Genomic DNA, 13,793 nt, shown 5'->3' with positions numbered 1-13,793 from the left:
AATGACATCCATACTAAAATGTATGTTTGGCCACTAACATCTGTAGCACTTTTTTTCCATGTCAATGTATACCTACCCACAAATACCACTTCCTACTTCACATCTTGCCCTGTCAGACAGTGACATCCCATGACTCCTAGTGTATTAACTTCTGCCCAATGAAACTGAAACTTTAACCACCCTAGTGTCTGCTGGAAAGGCAACCCAGCAGGGCACAAGCAATCCAGGAACCTTCCGAGGTGATGACAGCTTCCTGCCATGGGTGATGGAGAAGCTGACAAAGAGACATGCTCTGCCAGACCTGATACTTATAAACAAGGAAAAACTGGTCAGGAATATGAAGCCTAGGGGAAGCCTTGGCTGCAGTGACCATGAGATGCTGGAGTTCAGGATCCTGAGAGAAACAAGATATATAGCAGGCTTACAACCCTAGACTTCAGGAGAGCAGACTTTGGCCTGTTCAGATACCTGCTTAGAAGTATCCCATGGGATATGGTCCTGAAGGATCCAGGAGAGCTGGCCAGTTTTCACGGATGAAAAGAATGGTCCATCCTGCGTAACAGGAATTCAAGCAAGAGTGGTAGGATGCCTGCGTAGATGAACAAGGAGCTCCTGACAAAACTCATTAATGAAAGAAGCATATGAGAGGTGGCAGCTGGACAGATGACGCAGGAAGAATGTAGAGACACTTCAAGCATGCAGAGATAGGGTTATGAAAGCCAAAGTCCAGCTGGAGCTGAATCTGGAGAAGGACATGAATGGTAACAAGAAGGGCTTCTATAGGTATATCAGCAGCAAGATGAATACTATAGAAAATGTGGGCCCTCTACTGAAAAGGTGACAAAAGACATGATGGAAGATGAACTTTGCCAGTCTTTACTGTTAAGATCAGCCTTCAGCAATCCCAGCCCCTGAGACCAGTGGGAAAGTGTGGAGCAAGGAAAATTGCAATCAATGCAAAAGGATCAGGTAAGGGAACATTTAAAACAGATTGGATGTACACAAGTCCATGAAACCTGAAAGGTCACACCCATGAATGCAGAGGGAGCTGCCAGTGTCATTGCAAGGCCATTCTCGATTATCTTTGAAATGTTTTGACCACTGGGGAGCTTCCTAACAACTGGAAGAAAGCCAGTGTCATTCCCACTTTCAAGACAGGCAAGAAGAAGGATCTAGGGAATTACAGGCTGGTCAGCCTCACATCAATCTCTAGAAAGGTGATGGAACAAGTAACCCTGGAAATCATTTTCAAACATGTTAAGGACAAGAAACTGATTGAAAATAGTCAGCATGGATTTATAAAGGAAAAAAATCATGCCTCATTAACTTGACAGCCTTTTATGATAAGATGACTGGTTTGGTGGAAAAAAAAAATCAGTGATATTCTTTATTTTGTATTTTTCAAGCCTTTGTCTCCCATAGCATCCTCAAAGACAATCTGATGAAATAAAGGTTAGGTCAACAGATAGTGAGGTGGACAGAGAACCTCTGAACTGTCAGGCTCAAAGGGCTATGATTAGCAGCACAAAATCCAGCTGGAGGTCAGTCACTACTGGAGTACCCCAGATATTGATACCCTGGGCCAATATAATTTAATATATTAATTAATGACCCTGATGATAGGACAGAGTGCACCTTCAGCAAGCTTGCAGATGATACAAAACTGAAGAGAGTGGTTGATGCACCAGATGGTTACACTGTCATTCAGAAGTACCTTGACAAGCTGGAGATAAAAGTAGACAGAGACCTCATGAAGTTCAACACGGGGAAACACAAAGTCCTGCACTTGGGAGAAATAGCCCCATGCAACAAATAAACACTGGGGATCAATCACCTGGAAAACAGCTATGCAGAAAAAGGACAAAAAATTTGAATATAAGTGAGCAACATGTCCTTCTAGCAAAGAAGGCCAGCAGCATCCTAGGCTGTGTTACGCAGGGTATAACCAACAGGCTGGGGGCTGTGATTCTTCCCCTCTCCTCAGCACTTGAGGCACATGTGGAGTGCTGGGTCCAGTTCTGGACTCCCCAGTGCAAGAAAGACATGGGCATCCTAGAAAGGATCTAGCAAAAGGGCCACAAAGATGATTAAGAGATTGGAGCACCTGATGTATGAGGAGTGGCTGAGAAAGCTGGGATTGTTCAGCCTGGAGAGAGGAGGAAGGGTGGAGAAATCGTATCAATGGATATAAATACCTGATGTGGCAGGGAGTAAATAGGCAATGGGCACAAACTGAAATACAAGAAATTATGTTTAAATGTAAGGAAAAAAAATTACTATGAGCATGATCAAACACTGGAACAGAGGTTGTGGAGTTTCCATCCTTGGAGATACTCATAACCTGACAGGACATGGTTTTGGGCAACCTGGTCTACGTGACCCTGCTTGAGCAAGGGGGTTGTACTCTAAAATCTCCAGAGGTCCCTTCAAATCTCAACAATTATGTGATTCCATAATATTCCCTTATGTCATTATTCACACAGAACGTATCTTTCCTGGTAATTAATTGGTGTATTCTGGTAACATCAGCCTCATTTACAAATTGCAATTTTAATCAGTCTTAAAGAGAAAACCCTCTCAAACAAATCATAAGAAGAACTACAGCTGCATGGAAAAGGCAAAAACCAAATCAGTTCAGAGTCCTGGTTTTGGCCAAACTGTTCCAATAAAAGGAGAATATAATATCAAAATACTTATATCGAAGATTTTAAAAACATGCACCCCTTTTATCCTCCTCCTAAAGACAGCAACACAAAACAGCCCTGTGCTAACTCCAAACAATTCAGGTCCTGATCAGGACACATACTTTTCACATACAAGTTGGTTAAGCTTCAAGTAGATTGGTTAATATTTGGAACAGCCACACAAATTTGTAATGTAAATCTGGGCGTGGAGAGATCTTAAGATCTTCAGTTCCTTTTTCATTTCTGTACACATGCCCAGACTCTTCCAGGTACTGTGAGAATATAGAGAACAACAGAAGTTCAGTCCTCCCTCGGTTTGTCATGGTGAAATAAATGATACAGATGTATTTGACTAACTGAACAGGGCTCAACTCTACATCAGTTATCCAAATGATGGCAAGTGTTAGCTTGAAATACTACCAGAGGTCACAACTCAAGTTTCACCATCACTCAATCTGAAGGTTTTAAACTGTAGATTGAGCATTTCTGATTCTGTTTGAACAAGGAAGTTATACTGCACTGAGTCATGAGAACCATCTAACACAAAAGGAAACCTGAGGGAGGATACAATAGGATTCTGTGTTTAGCTATGGTTCACAGTGGATACCTGAACACAGAGAACAAATCATATGCCATTAAAGGAGGTCCTAAATCTACCCCAAAACTATAGTTGGCTGCATAATTTTCTATATTCCATGTCATGTCACCAAATTAATCTTAACAGCCCTAGAATTATGTTCTCTGATGATCATTTTGAATACTAAGCTGTAGATAATAGAATGAAGACAGAAGTCTTTAATACCATCTACCTCCTTTGCAAAAGCACACACAGAACAAGGATTGAGATATTTGTATATACAACAGATAATATGCATTGTCCACAGAGTAGCAAAATAGCAGCATTTGGTGACTGGTTGAAGTGTCTCTCCAAGTGTTTGCTGCACAGCAGCATGACAAACTACCACCAGAGATATCCAAGGCTTGGAAATTCAGCCTTGCGCTTCACACCCAGCATGCTCAAGGAAGGGCAAAAGCAGGTACTGTCATTTTCATAAAGACAAAGATTACTGCTGTGATTTCTGAAAACTGCCAGACCTTTATCCAAAGGAAGAGGAAAGCAATCTCTGGGCATCTTGAGTCTTAATAGCAGAATACTGCTCTTGGACAACCTTTGAACTTCATGGCAAGAATAAAATTAAAAAGCTGTAAGAAACACTGCCATTAATCTTATCAGCCAGATAAGAATTGAGCTGAAGTAGTTAAAAGCTGTATGCAAAAGACTTAGGAGTTGGCAATTCTTTATCTGACTGATAAAGGCTTGTCTTAAGTCTTTACTACTATTATCAAATTGAAGGTGTTAAAGAAAAAAAAGGTAAAGCAAACATCAAGTTTTAACACTATCACTAGTAATTAAGTACTTTCTCTTCCCAGTCTTAGACAATAAAGGAGGGCTGTTAAGCCATCTACACTGATTCTTGTAAAAGACAATAATTTTTGATCCAGTCCACATGAATTAGAATGCAGCCATAAATTTTATCAGGACCATGATTTGGCTGCTGTTCTTTAGATTCAAAATATGACTGTGGGGAGAAAACAAACATAAAAAAAAGCTGGAGATAACAAGAATAGTGTACCATGTGGCTACTGCAGCTTTAATAGGCTTATAATTAAAAATGGGGCATTTCTGTTCCTACCTTTGTGTATCTAACCTGAGTGTATCTGAACTACCTAATGCAACGGGTGGGAGTCAGTGGCAGATCCACTGACTTGCCTGTTTTAAAAGAGCAGAAAACTTTCCTTCTGGGAACAAAGCACAGAGTTGCTTTAAATAGAGAAAAAGCACAGGTGGACAATACTAGTACAGAGTTATGGTAGAAAAATGCATCTGTACTGAGGAATGCCAAATTTGATTAAGAGCTGCAAAGTCTATCAAGTATTTTGTACCTTTATGCTTACAAATACAGGTGACTGCCATCAGCCGGCTGGTGGAAATACTGCCACTCTGTAAAATATGTTTTCCCAAATGGGCACTGAAAATCAGGGTTACTGCAAGGTCTGTTCCTACTGTCTGAAAACGATAGACACAAAAACTGAGGCAATTTTAGGAAGCACATGTTCTCTCATTTCTTTCTTTCTTTCCTCTCTGGCCTCATTTCCCAATACCCTATGCCCTTCCACTTATCACCTTGAGTGATATGTATAAAACTAGACAAAGCCGGAATAGAAGTTTTTTTAAAAACAAGCACAAAGGTGTAAAATGACTGGGTGGGGTCATAAGGAATGCATTCTCCTAGTTTTCTTGCACTCCAGGAGTGAACCTTTGGGGAAAAAAAAAAAAAATAAAAAAAAAATAAAATCAGGACCTTAAATTTCCCCTCTATTCCACATAGAAAGGCAAGATGGCTACATAACCTGTGTTGGGTTGTGTGATAAAAGCTGCTCCACACATCCACAGAGTTACTCAGAGGGACAATGGCAGGACAGAGCCTGGATAATATCCTGCTGGGCTACTCCCAGGTCCATCACAGTAGCCATCAGTCCATTAAGGGCTCATCCACCAGTCCAAAGCAGCATAGGGTCAGCTATGGGACCACGGGAGTCCCTGCCAGCTCTGGGTGTGAGAGCATCTGCATACCTCTAAGAGTAAAAGAGCAGGGACAGCTATTGGGACTTGGGAAGTCCTGGACAGCCACATGTATGCGCATGTCTATACCAGCAACTGGAGTGGGGCTGCAGCCTTGAGGGCTCATATGCCCAGCTGCCAGCAACTGGGGAAGCTTGGATGCAGGAACTAGCCACTGGGTAGACTGAGTGGCTGAATCCAGTTGCTGGAGGGATCCGCTTTGTACATACGTGTATGTATGTCTATATCTCTACATGTGTATATACAGTCTCATTACTGGACCTCTTAGGTCAGAGAGGGGAGGAGGATGAGGCTGTGTTGCCTGTCTAATCTGTGCAAATTGCCATGTACATACGGAAATATGTTGTGTATTCTGTGTGTGTATGCCTGCTGGGAGTACATCTTCAGCCTTGATACTGGTTAGACCTCAGGATATGGAGCAGCAGCAGCCTTGCCTTCTTAGGCTGTTGGATTCAGTGGAATACATTTTCCTCTAATAAAGTGATCTTATCCACTGAAAAAAAGCATAATAACAACATGTGAGGCACAGAGATTCTTGTCTCAGAAAATGGTAACAAATTAGGCCTACATATGAAAAAAAAAGTAACTGATAAGAGGTACTTTATATTTCATGTTCCTTGACAAAAAATATTTTAACCTCTAAAGATTTATTCCATGGACTAATAAATTCATTAGTATCTTAATGGTATCTCTTATCAACCAGCAATCTTGTTTGTTTTCAACAAGAGAATGTTTTGGGAACCTGTTATGATGATTGAGCTGTTTAATCAATTCCCCATAAAGCAAACACCTGGAGCACTTTGAGCAGCAGAACACTGGTCTCCTTCCCTCTCAGATATAGATAAGAGATGGCTTCTGTTTTCAGTGTAAACACGTTGATGACCATGAGAACCCATGGAAATATGATCATTCTTGTTCCTGCCTTTTATGGCTTTAGTGACCTTGGGTCTGAATCTGCCATCCTCATCCCTTTTGAAATCCAAAAGCAGTAGCTAGTGATAGTGGAATCAGATAATCAGAATGCTACCATGGCCAATGACCCCTTTGTCATGCTTAAGCCATCTGATAAGGATGTACACCCCCTCAGAGACACGTAATCATTAGCTAGCTTCATTTTTCTAGAGGCAATCCACTTCCAAAAAATGCTGGAGCAGTCTTCATCATAAAGCTCCAGTTGATGACCAAAGGAGAGAACATAAATCAAGATCATGCACACACACCAAGCTAATTCAGAATAATTTCTATAATTCATTGTGACCTCAGTGCACCAGTGACTTCCAACAGCTGGTTCATCTTTTCTGGCAAAGTGAAACAAGCAGACATCAAACAAGTGTCTGTGCAGAAGGGAGAAGTTACATGATACGCCTCCTTCAGCAGAGAAGCCACCAAGAGTCCTCCCCCTCCTTATCTGCTTCATCAACCATGTTTACACACATCACTAGCCTCTGAAGTGCTGCATCAAGCTAAAAATAAACAAAACAAAGCAGAAGGTTGTTATTTATAATCAGAATCATTTCAGTCATGTTTACAGTGCAAACCTCTCAAGTCACAGAGGAAGCTGGAGGACAGTAAAACAGCATGGTCACAGGAAGAAATGACTAGGAGGTGGGGGGAGAAGGAGGGGTTTAGGATGGGATTATAAATTTATATTCCAGTTTCACGGCTGAAAACAAGGCACCAAGTAAATACCTTACTTAACTAACACAAGGTTTTGAAATGTCTCCTCTACAAGACTCTCTTCCTAACATTTCCTGAAAGGATTTGCCCCTCTGAAGAATGGGCTACAGCCATTGCCATAACTGAAGAAATTCCTGAAGAACTTGTTTCTGACAAAGCCAAAGAACTTCAGCATAGGGCAGGCACTCTCTGGGAAAGTAGTAATGATAAATAGTTATATAAGATGCAACTCTCTTCCTGCTAGTTTTGAGAAGTTCAACTTCTCTATCCACATTAGGATCTGCATTTGGAATAAATATTTCATTCTTAGCACTACTTGTGATTTCTGTGTTTTCTGTGCATATCTTTTGTGCACTCGGTATCAAACCAAATCCTACATGAGCAATAAGTTGGATGTGATTGTGACAGATCCTGTTCACAATTATGCAACTGCTGCTTGGTTAAGATTATATTATCCAAGTGATAGCGTTTTCCTGTCTCCTATGTACTTAAGGGTGTTGCTTCATGTTCTGAAGGTGATTGCCAACTAGTGGGAATGACTTTCCTCAATATCTTGATGCCAAAGCTACATATAAAGGCCATGAGTGCACAAACACTGGCTAATGCTACTTTTCCTTGAAATATTTAAAATTCATAGTAAGCAAAATGAACATGTAGAGAAGTTTCTCTGATAAGTACTTCAAAGCAACCCCCCCGCTTTATTTGCATACTCGCCTTATCGCATTGCATTTCTTCTGTGGCTCATGACAGAGCTCACATTTTAATGTGAAGGGCCCTGTGTCTGTTCTTAACTACACAAGTAAAAAGACTAACCTTCAAGCTAAAGAAATGACTCCACAATCCCAAACAGAACAATCAAACAAGATGGACAACATACAGAAATTGCTTTGGCCTGATGCTGGTTACCAGTTGGCACTGAACATGTTCATATGTTGAAGGTTCTATGCTATAGAATACAGGAATGATAAAACAACCTACCAGGCCAATGTCCTTGCAGTTATACTTTAGGTTTACTAGGCTATTGAAGCACACAGGGCCTTCAGATGTGTTGGTCAGGTCTTCATAAATCAGTGGCATTTATTAGGTAGAACTGAAGATATGTATATTCTGTGAAGAGCTCTAAGAGAGTGATGTTCACCATCCAGTCATGTAGTAAAGCTAAGAATCCACCTACCAAAATATCATCTATCCCAGACTTGTAAAGATGTCAGTCACAGAGTTTAGTTCAAACAGGTCTGTAAGGGCAAAGAGTTGTCCAACTGACTCTTCAAGTGTGTTTTGCAGAACAGCCCAGCATGAACTGGTTCCTGCGACAGCTAACAGTAAAACAGGATGCCCTAAGGAAGGAACTGGAAGAGCAACAAGGGTGTCTAGGCTGAGGATCATCAAATGAAATGAAGAAAGGTTCATGGAGTAATTTTCTGGTGACAACTTCTTGTAAGAACATTCCCTCAGAAACACATATGCAAAAGAAACAAATGTCACCCAGAAGGGAAAAAAAAAATAAAATCAGACTCACTACATCTGTAGTAAGTTAAAGACTCGGGCCATCTGTTCAGCTATGTAGACACAAATACAGCACCATCTATAGCACTGCAATGCCATAGTGAAAAAGTGATCATAGTATTGGTTTAAATGCAAAACTGGCAAAGAAATCAAACCAGAAATACATAATCCAGAACTGAAAACAAGAAAATTGGTATAGAGCAAAAATTCAAATTGAACAATGAAATGGACCAGAGACAGAAGATACAGTAAACCTTGAAAGAAATAGGGAGGACTTAGAAAACAGTGTTAAGTCAAAGCTTTGTAGCTATGACACTATCCTAGTAAAGCACAAGATGCAGGGTTAAATCACAACATGCTCAAGTGGTAATTGAACTCAGGTCTAGCTTTGTCTGGGAAATGACTATGTTATGCCATAAAATTATGACAGCAAAAGCAAAACCAGTATTTAGAGAAGATATTACAGATGCCTGTATCTATGAAAGATCTGTGGTTTTGTTCCTGACATGACTCTTCAGACACGCCTGAGCTCAGCAGAGCTCCGTGAGAACAGGAAAAGGCAGCTGCCTGTGGGCACCTCTGAGTAGCAACCCAAGTTTTCTCCTGAATGGTATATAGAGTTTTAAATTCTGCTCCATGAAAACCAGGTGCCCAAAATTGAAGTTTTGTAATGTCTAATCAGCTCAATCTTTAATTTGATCTGGCCCTACCAGACTGAACTCCAACAAGGATGTTTCCAATGACAGACACTGCAATCTGTGATTTGGATTGGAAAATCTGTCTATGCTTTAGTTATGAGAGATTTTCTGCTACATTCTCCAAAGTCCCAGCCCTGTCTCAGAACCCTATTTCCATAAAATAAATGAAAATGAACAATTTGACCTTAGCTCTAGCCCAGTCTGAGTGTCAGAATCTCAGGTTTTCAATTAAAAGGTTAAAATCTATTAATTAGTGAATAAAAAAAACCCAAACCAAACCAACCTACACCACCACAAGAATGCAAACAAAATTGAACACACAAAATGGTAGAAAACAGTCACAGCAGAGCACCAAAACTTGATCCAACGCCTGTGCAAAACTGGTAAGAATTCTTTAGTGAAGGTTGGAGTAAAAGAGACTTCACCAAAGTAGTGAAAATACAAAATCATTGTCAAAAAGCTCCAAGATGGCAATCACACTATTTTTTTGTCACATGGAAGGTCTTCCCACCTTGTTACTGCACAAAACAAAAGAAATAGTTAATGCAAGTCTTTGAGAATAGTAGTCCAAGTTCCCACATAGGCCAGTTATTCATATATATATATTACTCTTATTAATAAAATATAAATCTTACCAGTACAGCTGACTTGTAAAACCCATGGAAACTCCTGACACTGTCTGTTTGTCTATAGCTTTCTCATTACTTGGGCGCATGGAAAATAACTACAAGACCTGGACTTTGCTGCTGTTTATACTTCTGAAAAGCAAAGAGCTATAGATAACTTGCTCTAAAATAATAGCAATGGCAGGTCTTGTAGCCATATTAAGAAACACTATCAAGAAGGACTATCAAGAAATACTACCTAGCAGGAAAACATTCTGCTGGCTAACAGATCTAGGGAAGGAAACACATCAGCATAAGGAAGGTGTTCAATTCATTAAACTTAACTGGGAAATCATTAGGCTAATTTGAGCTTGAGAATTTTAGCTTCAGCATGGTCTTCTTGTGCTAAAGGTTATTGATCTACCAAATGATCAGACAGAAACACACCTGCTTTAGAAATCCAGTTCTTATGGAAAAATTGTATCAGCAATAAAATGGAAGAAAAAATAGCAGTCAGCAGTTCATCAGATTCAGAAGGAAGTAAAACGCTGGATCATGGGGAAACGCATGAGATGCCAAAAGACCTCTGTGCAAAGCTACTCAGAAAAAAAGTGACCACTATGAAGAAATTAGGGAATCCATGAAAGCTACTGAACCTTCAGTTATGAATTAAACCAACCCATTTCAGTGTTGGAGAGAAGATGGCATAATTAGTAGACAAGAATGAAAGGCTTTCTGGATTTCTCCCCATGTGCTAATGTTAGTGCAGGAAGAATGAATGGCTGAAGCTCTTTCTAGGAATTTTGCACACTCTGATTTAATCATCAAACTGATATCTAATGTATATACACAGATACAATGTCATTGTAATTTCATTATTCTTTGAGATCCACTGTCCGGCTAAAGATCTGACATTACCATATAGGACAACAATTTGAGAAACTGTCTGGATACCTTTAAGAGGTTGCTAGGCAAGTTACCATAATGCAACTTCAGTCCCTGTTTATTCAAATGGGGAACAATGATATATTCAGCCTTAACAGCTGCATATTAAATCAGACATAGTTTGGGCCTAATTATTTCTGGTTGCAGGCCAATCCTGTCAAGTTTAAAACACTACTTGTAGCTGCTACTACCACACTGACTTCTAGCTTGGTAACAACTGTCATAACCAAAGCTCAAGCTGAGCAAACCATCATGGCTAGGACAGCCTGCATAGGGGAGGGCTAACACAAGAGAAAACATGGAACAGAAAACCCTCATCAGTTGGAGGCTTGTTTTCTCCAGGGGAAAACTTCCTCAGGACACAGAAAAATCACCAGGCTCCAGAGTCATGGGTTCCTTTGCAGCTCCCCAACAGGATTGACAAGCAGATGACCAGCCAAACCAGGAGAGGCAGGGGAGTTCAAAGGACTCTGCGGTTCTTTAGGCTGCACAAAAGTCTTGATCATGTTTACAGAGGCTACTGGTACAGTCTAAATATATAGCAGTTTAAGACAATAATGGTCTGTCTATATTATAAAACTAGTCAAAGCAGATAAACACGTTTGGTTCCTTCTTTTTCAAGTGATTAGCAAAAGAACAATGGTACTGCAGCCATGTGCTACATCTGTGCCTCAGTATCATATGATTTAAGTGTCATGTTAAATAATAACCAAGTTCCCACATGGTTTTGGAATATTTAAATTCTAAAAACACTGCATCCTTGGACAGACTACTATACCTATGAAGAATCATATGCTAAAGATACAATTTGAACCACAGTAATGGACTAGAAACTCCAAACAAAAGGCAATACCTGATGGTTGTTTCGTGCTCCAAGTCTTAAGATATGATGGCTGAACCTGACATAGCACTTCAGTTAGCACTCTGCTCAGAAAACTGGGCTCAGTTTGTGGCAGAGGTTAAAGACTTCGCCATTTCCTAAAGCCTTTGCTCCAGGACAATGCTCAGCCATCTTCACTTTTTTTAAACTCTGTCAGCCTTTACGCAAACTGTAACCCTACACAGAGTTTGTACAGTACAATAAAAAAACAAACAAACAAACAAAAACCAGCTCTGGACAGATATACTTAGAACCAAGACTGGAAGTAGTAGCAGGTTTTTTTCTTAATGGACTTCAGAGCTTTCCTTCAATGAAATGTGATTCTGGTTATAACCCAATATGGCCACAGCTCCCCCCACAAATATACCTTTAAGCGTAGTGAAGCTTTTAGCATGAGACTGCTGAGTTTAAGGTCCTGAAGTTTATACAAGGGAATAAATGCTACCTCAAATGAATATGCTTTATCAGCTACCAAGAATAGCTTTGCATGGGTGAAACTCCATTTTCTCCCTATACTCTTTCCCCATTCCATTTCAGAGATGTTTCACAGTACACTGCAGGACAGTTAATAAAACACTTCAGGAATACTGCTAAATGCAGAACCAGAACACCTACCATGTCCTGAGAAGACCTGGAATTACCATAAACCAAGTATTTCAAAGCATGATTACTACCACTTGAGGAAGAACAATACGAGAGTTGATCCTCACAGAGTTAATGCAGTGCAAGTCACCTACACGTGCTTGCTTCTGAAACAGCACAGGTAATTATCTTAGTTTTTCCATTTCTACAGCAGCTAGTAAAGTAGCATCTCATGAAAATTCTGTAATATAAATCAAGACTCCTGTTAACCCACAATACATTCTATTGCATATTTAGTAGAAGATATTTTAAATGTCTGTCTGAAAATTTTAGTATTCCTTTGTGAAAATTTCGGCCCAAAAAATACCAGTGGCCAGATCCTTGTTAAGGCTGTCAGTCACCCCCATCCAAACCAGTGATGTGCAACTGCTACTGTAATAGATATGAAGAATTATGAATGTACATTCTGCTGAATCATCAGCAAAAATAATAGCAGTAATTTTTTTTTTTCCCTCTTCTTACTACTGGACTATCTCTAAATGCCTGCTGCAACAGCCATTGGGTTATCTGAAATTTTGAAGCATCCTGAAAACAGCTTTCAACCGTATTTCAACGTTCAGACAATTAAAAGTTTTGCAATAGCTGTATGGGCACCAGCACATCAAATTTAAGCCTGCTTACTTCTTTGGCTGGCTTTCCCTGGTTGCTTTCACTGATCCCTTCTAAGGAGTTCAAAATGTTCCCACAGTTCGCAGACCAGAAGTTGTAAAATACTGACATAGGGAAAGCCACATTATTCTTTGCCAGAAAACTGGGGTGGTGATGGGGAATAGTTCAATCGAGTTTTTGAAGATCTTTGCGTTGAAGCTAGTAACAAGACACAAACCGGTTATTTCTTGTTATTACAAGACTTCTTGGACAGTCGCTCTGACCTAAACTGACAGCCGGTAGCTTAACGTCAAACGGGTTGCAGTCACTAGACGAGGAAATAACTGATCCCTCAACCTTCCTCTGGTTTCCCCTTCCATTTTTTCTTTTGCAAGCTAGCCCGGGTGTTTCGCGTATATCTTACAGTTACCGGCAGCGTGGGTGCTGTTTGCTGTCCGGACAACCCCTGAGCTTTAAGGAGCGCGTTAAGGAGGAGGCGCAGACCAGCCCGCTGTCTCGGTGAGGCGCCGAGCCGAGCACCACGTTCACAAGTGCCTTTTAAACCGCTCCTGCCACCCACCAAGCTCCGGCAGCTCCCCGGGGGCCGGCAGGGAGGGCACGCGGTGAGGCGGCAGGGGACGGCGGGAAGAGGGGGCGAAGAGAGCAGGGAAGGCACCCTGAGAGGCAGGAGCACCGTGCGAGACCCCCCCCTCCCCCCCCGCAATGACCGAGCTGGAGCCGCAGACACCGGGACAGCGCGACCCCGACCCCGACCCCGCTCCTCACGGCGAGGCTCGCCCCTCGAGGAGGAACTCCCTCCCCCCAGGAGGGATCCCCCGCCGCGCTCACCTCCGCCAGCCCAGCCGCGCTCCCCTCACCTCCAGGCGCTGCCTCCTTCAAGCCCGGCGGCGAGTCACGCCCGAC

The 13,793-nt window shown here is 41.3% G+C and overlaps 1 protein-coding gene across 3 annotated transcripts in view; it reads right to left on the bottom strand.

Moving 5' to 3' along the window:
- Nucleotides 1–13,793, bottom strand: part of SLC26A5 (solute carrier family 26 member 5) — a 38,022-nt gene extending 24,229 nt beyond the window's left edge. Inside the window, exon 1 of one of the 3 annotated variants that reach the window (XM_026841126.1) lies at nt 13,719–13,793. The gene's annotated coding sequence lies outside the window, so the exon portion shown is untranslated. Of the gene's footprint in view, nt 1–13,643; nt 13,698–13,718 lie in introns of those variants that run through there. The other 2 variants (XM_026841125.1, XM_026841127.1) reach the window with 2 other exon arrangements.

The sequence above is a fragment of the Athene cunicularia genome (genome assembly GCF_003259725.1).
Source record: "Athene cunicularia isolate RWA chromosome 1 unlocalized genomic scaffold, athCun1 chr1_part2, whole genome shotgun sequence".
Classification (NCBI taxonomy): Eukaryota; Metazoa; Chordata; class Aves; order Strigiformes; family Strigidae; genus Athene; species Athene cunicularia.
This window is presented reverse-complemented; position numbering and strand designations above follow the sequence as displayed.